Genomic DNA, 6000 nt, shown 5'->3' on the forward strand with positions numbered 1-6000 from the left:
TAACATAAAACAAACAGCTGCAGTTGCTGGAAATCTGAGCCAAAACGAAAATAGTTTGCGGAACACATCAAGCCTGGCAACAGAAACGTCGACTTTGCTGCTCCTCGGATGCTGCCTTACCGACTGTGCTTTTCCAGCATCACTCTGATCTAAAATCTGGTTTCCAGCATCTGCAGTCCTCACTTTTACTTAGTTTCTTCAGTGTCGCTGGTTCCCAACTCAACAACTCCATCTCTAGCGGTTTCATGTCTGTTCCTCCATGCTGAGGAGCTGAAGAGTGAAGAAAATTAACTCACCCCATCCATCTCTGGGGTAATTGGGGACGGAAAAAGAATCTTATCACATTGAAATATATCTAGATACGACTTAATCCCTGTCTTTTATTGGGAACCATCTCTTTCATTGTAACCATGAGGAAAGACCATTTCGTTCGCCAGAATATGTCACAACGTTTGATTGTTTCTCGTCCAAGAACACTCAGATCAATAGCGCCCTTGATAAGCTCTGTTGGTCATGTTCTCAAAGAGATCTAGCAAATTGCCAAGTGCGATTTTCCTTTCAAAAAATAATTTTGACTAGTTTGGCTGTAAATATCTTTTCCGAACTTTGTGCTTTTGTTCTTTTACATTGGTGTCCAGCAGCTTCCAAATGACAGCAAAGGTATGAAAGGAGATGGAAGCCTTGAGCCCATCACGTCAGCGACAGCTTTCAGTGAGGTGACATGACTCGTCTGTAGTCATGGCCGAGTGGTTAAGGCGATGGATTAGAAATCCATTGGGGTTTCCCCACGCAGGTTCGAATCCTGCTGACTACGTTCTGAATGCCTTCCTATTGGAGCAATTTTCGGTCAAAGTTCAGGAAACCTGCTTTGAAAACCAGGCCGGTCATTTGATGAGACTTGGGAAACTCGAGTTCTTCATCAGAAATGTTCCACATCTAAAACGTTATCCCTGTTTCTCTTTCCAGATACCCTGCTCGTCACGTCGGGTTTCAGCAGTTGTTATTGAACGTCCTGAGCGGAATTGCTGCTTTTCCTTTGATTCCTTTAATCCCAGTCCTCTGTTCACTGACTCTGATCAGTGGCAACACTTCTTCCTGCACGTCAAAGTGCTCGTTCCCCACCGCTCCCTCTCCCATCATTACAAACAATCGCAGGAAATTGCCACTTAACCGCCTTTGTTCCAAAGTGAAACTCACCAGCCTCGGGAATCTCTCCACCAAACGGGACTTCTCATGCCTGGACATGGTGCAAGCCAGAGAGTTGTGAAGAGATACTGTGAAAATATTGTCAATTGGCAGTTGGAAATATGTTTAGGAAGCAAACCATATAATCTAGGATCCAGCTTTGGAAATCTTGAGAAACTCTTTGGGAAATGGAATCAGAGGAGAATGAAGAAGTGTGAAATCTCGGACCGAGTAGAGGACGGGACATTGACTCTGATGTTCTCGGGACAGGAACTCATCTGAGACATTGAAAGAATTCTCGCTCCCGTACGTGAGGAATACAAACTTCATCTGGATTCTGGGACAATGAAAAACTCTGGAACACTCAAGACATATCCAAATATTGACTGGGATCACTGCAGTACGACTACTATAGATGGGTCACATTTTGTCCAGTGTGGGCAGGAGGGCTTCCTGACACAGTATGTAGACAGGCCTTCAAGGGACGAAGCCACTTTAGATTTAATAGTGGGTAACGAGCCTGGCCAGGTTTTAGATTTGGAAGTAGGTGAGCACTTTGCAATGAGGAGCTTATTACGATGCAATGAGGTAGGATTTAGGAAGCGTAGAATGGTGTAGGAAACAGCAGGGGCTGAGCACATTAAAAATGTGGAGCTTATTCAAGGAAAAGCTCCTGTGTGTCCTAGATAAGTATGTACCTGTCAGACAGTGAGGAAGATATAGAACGCGTGAGCCGTGGTTTACTAAGGAAGAGAAATCCCTGGTCAAGAAGAACAAGAAGTCTTCTGTTAGGACAAAACGTGAAAACTCAGTTGGAGCGCTCGAGGGTTACAACGATGTCAGAAAAGACCTAAAAAGAGAGCTGAGAAGAGTCAGGAGGAGACATGAGAAGTTGTTGGCGGATATGATCAGCGTTAAGCTAAGGCTTTCCATTGGTTAACCTAAGGCTTTCCATAGGTATGTCAGGAATAAAAGAATGACGAGAGTTAGCTTTGGGACAGTCAAGGATAATAGTGGGAAGTTGTGTGTGGAGTCAGAGGAGATAGGGGAAGCACTACGTAAACAGTGTTCGACAGTATTTGCTACAGAAAATGAAAATGTTGGCGAGGAAGATATAGAGACAATTGCGTCTAGACTGAGAAGAGATCGAGGTTCACAAGGAAGAGTTATTAGAAATACTGCAGAGTGTGAAAATAGAGTGTGAAAAAATCCCTGCGCCGGATGGGATCTATCTGATGTTGTTTAGCAAATGCACTGCAGGAAGGTACAAATCAAGCTGATGCTCACAACGGCTCGTTTTGAGCCGCTAATTGGCAGTGAAGTGGCGGCGTCAATAACAGCTGTCACGCATCTCGTCTTATTCCACACCCTGAGCTCGAAATGACCCGAGATCTCTCGCTGAGTTTCTGCAGGGTCTTGCTTGGACGACACCATGACACTTTTTCACTGCAGTGAATCATGAAATCGCGTCGTGACTGTGAATAAAACGATGGAAACTTCCAGCAGAGGAGGAGCCGACCCTGAAGCAGGCAGCTGAGGACAAATGTTTCTCCTTTGCCAGTGAAAGGCACTGCTTCAGAAATTGGAAGCTTCCAAGTGAAGCTGTGTTGGCGATTCTCTTCGCTGCTTGCTCACCTTTTTAATTCTGATTCCGTGATAATCAATCACATTACATATCGACATGCTGCCAGCGTGTGACGTTACATTTGGGCCAGTGGCGTAATGGATAACGCGTCTGACTTCGGATCAGAAGATTGTAGGTTCGAGTCCTACCTGGCTCGTGGGGGAACGTCTCACTTCGACCGTGGTCCGTGTTGACGCTCCCCAATGAAGTCCTTGTCGGGATGGCGCTTCTGCCGTTAGAACTTGAGTTTGTTCTATTGTCCATTTCAAATTTCACCTCACCACAACGGACACTTCTGTCAGTCTCGGGTGTCTCCCTCTGTGGGTGGAAATGAGCATGAGCTCCTCAAAAGAGTTACAATTCGTTGTGAAAATGTCATACTTCTGTCCCATTATTGTGCCATTTAAGAACACAGGATAACCTCATTGACACTTGCCCTGGAAACATTAGAATACACAAGACTTTGAGCCAAAGTTGGAAACTGCGACTTGAATAGATGGTTCTCTGATTAGCCGCAATGCACAATGGGCAGAATGGCCTTTTCCCACTTTGTAAATCTTCGAAGACAAGTTGAAAATAATCTGCAACGAAAATGTTCAGAAAGGGGCTTTTATTTCGACCAAATACGATAGTACCTATCGCCTTGTCTTGTTATTTACTTGTGAGGTTTCGTTACTCTAAGCACCGTGGCCCGGATCCTATTCCCGCTCACGGAACGGTTGTCTTGTTCAGCAAACATATTGGTGTACCAGTACTTCTGCGGATTTTCCGATGCAAACAGGTCATTGGTTTTGTCCAAAACATTATGAAGGTTAACATAAAACAAACAGCTGCAGTTGCTGGAAATCTGAGCCAAAAACGAAAATAGTTTGCGGAACACATCAAGCCTGGCAACAGAAACGTCGACTTTGCTGCTCCTCGGATGCTGCCTTACCGACTGTGCTTTTCCAGCATCACTCTGATCTAAAATCTGGTTTCCAGCATCTGCAGTCCTCACTTTTACTTAGTTTCTTCAGTGTCGCTGGTTCCCAACTCAACAACTCCATCTCTAGCGGTTTCATGTCTGTTCCTCCATGCTGAGGAGCTGAAGAGTGAAGAAAATTAACTCACCCCATCCATCTCTGGGGTAATTGGGGACGGAAAAAAGAATCTTATCACATTGAAATATATCTAGATACGACTTAATCCCTGTCTTTTATTGGGAACCATCTCTTTCATTGTAACCATGAGGAAAGACCATTTCGTTCGCCAGAATATGTCACAACGTTTGATTGTTTCTCGTCCAAGAACACTCAGATCAATAGCGCCCTTGATAAGCTCTGTTGGTCATGTTCTCAAAGAGATCTAGCAAATTGCCAAGTGCGATTTTCCTTTCAAAAAATAATTTTGACTAGGTTTGGCTGTAAATATCTTTTCCGAACTTTGTGCTTTTGTTCTTTTACATTGGCGCTCCGAGGGTTACAACGATGTCAGAAAGACCTAAAAAGAGAGCTGAGAAGAGTCAGGAGGAGACATGAGAAGTTGTTGGCGGATATGATCAGCGTTAAGCTAAGGCTTTCCATTGGTTAACCTAAGGCTTTCCATAGTATGTCAGGATAAAAGAATGACGAGAGTTAGCTTTGGGACAGTCAAGGATAATAGTGGGAAGTTGTGTGTGGAGTCAGAGGAGATAGGGGAAGCACTACGTAAACAGTGTTCGACAGTATTTGCTACAGAAAATGAAAATGTTGGCGAGGAGATATAGAGACAATTGCGTCTAGATGAGAAGAGATCGAGGTTCACAAGGAAGAGTTATTAGAAATACTGCAGAGTGTGAAAATAGAGTGTGAAAAAACCCTGCGCCGGATGGGATCTATCTGATGTTGTTTAGCAAATGCACTGCAGGAAGGTACAAATCAAGCTGATGCTCACAACGGCTCGTTTTGAGCCGCTAATTGGCAGTGAAGTGGCGGCGTCAATAACAGCTGTCACGCATCTCGTCTTATTCCACACCCTGAGCTCGAAATGACCCGAGATCTCTCGCTGAGTTTCTGCAGGGTCTTGCTTGGACGACACCATGACACTTTTTCACTGCAGTGAATCATGAATCGCGTCGTGACTGTGAATAAAACGATGGAAACTTCCAGCAGAGGAGGGCCGACCCTGAAGCAGCAGCTGAGGACAAATGTTTCTCCTTTGCCAGTGAAAGGCACTGCTTCAGAAATTGGAAGCTTCCAAGTGAAGCTGTGTTGGCGATTATCTTCGCTGCTTGCTCACCTTTTTAATTCTGATTCCGTGATAATCAATCACATTACATATCGACATGCTGCCAGCGTGTGACGTTACATTTGGGCCAGTGGCGTAATGGATAACGCGTCTGACTTCGGATCAGAAGATTGTAGGTTCGAGTCCTACCTGGCTCGTGGGGGAACGTCTCACTTTAACCGTGGTCCGTGTTGACGCTCCCCAATGAAGTCCTTGTCGGGATGGCGCTTCTGCAGTTAGAACTTGTGTTTGTTCTATTGTCCATTTCAAATTTCACCTCACCACAACGGACACTTCTGTCAGTCTCGGGTGTCTCCCTCTGTGGGTGGAAATGAGCATGAGCTCCTCAAAGAGTTACAATTCGTTGTGAAAATGTCATACTTCTGCCCCATTATTGTGCCATTAAGAAAACACAGGATAACCTCATTGACACTTGCCCTGGAAACATTAGAATACACAAGACTTTGAGCCAAAGTTGGAAACTGCGACTTGAATAGATGGTTCTCTGATTAGCCGCAATGCACAATGGGCAGAATGGCCTTTTCCCACTTTGTAAATCTTCGAAGACAAGTTGAAAATAATCTGCAACGAAAATGTTCAGAAAGGGGCTTTTATTTCGACCAATACGATAGTACCTATCGCCTTGTCTTGTATTTACTTGTGAGGTTTCGTTACTCTAAGCACCGTGGCCCGGATCCTATTCCCGCTCACGGAACGGTTGTCTTGTTCAGCAAACATATTGGTGTACCAGTACTTCTGCGGATTTTCCGATGCAAACAGGTCATTGGTTTTGTCCAAAACATTATGAAGGTTTAACATAAAACAAACAGCTGCAGTTGCTGGAAATCTGAGCCAAAAACGAAAATAGTTTGCGGAAACACATCAAAGCCTGGCAACAGAAACGTTCGACTTTGCTGCTCCTCGGATGCTGCCTTACCGACTGTGCT

General features: G+C 44.6%; 3 non-coding genes across 3 annotated transcripts; all 3 read left to right on the plus strand.

The window, feature by feature from the left end:
- Positions 1-732: 732 nt before the first annotated feature.
- On the plus strand, positions 733-814 carry trnas-aga (transfer RNA serine (anticodon AGA)). The gene has a single exon. It is a non-coding gene; the product is annotated as a tRNA-Ser (tRNA).
- A 2079-nt stretch (positions 815-2893) lies between these two features.
- On the plus strand, positions 2894-2966 carry trnar-ucg (transfer RNA arginine (anticodon UCG)). Its single transcript has one exon. It is a non-coding gene; the product is annotated as a tRNA-Arg (tRNA).
- Positions 2967-5138: 2172 nt separating this feature from the next.
- Positions 5139-5211, plus strand: trnar-ucg (transfer RNA arginine (anticodon UCG)). The gene has a single exon. It is a non-coding gene; the product is annotated as a tRNA-Arg (tRNA).
- The last annotated feature ends 789 nt before the right edge of the window (positions 5212-6000 follow it).

The sequence above is a fragment of the Hemiscyllium ocellatum genome, unplaced genomic scaffold (genome assembly GCF_020745735.1).
Source record: "Hemiscyllium ocellatum isolate sHemOce1 unplaced genomic scaffold, sHemOce1.pat.X.cur. scaffold_1034_pat_ctg1, whole genome shotgun sequence".
Classification (NCBI taxonomy): domain Eukaryota; kingdom Metazoa; phylum Chordata; class Chondrichthyes; order Orectolobiformes; family Hemiscylliidae; genus Hemiscyllium; species Hemiscyllium ocellatum.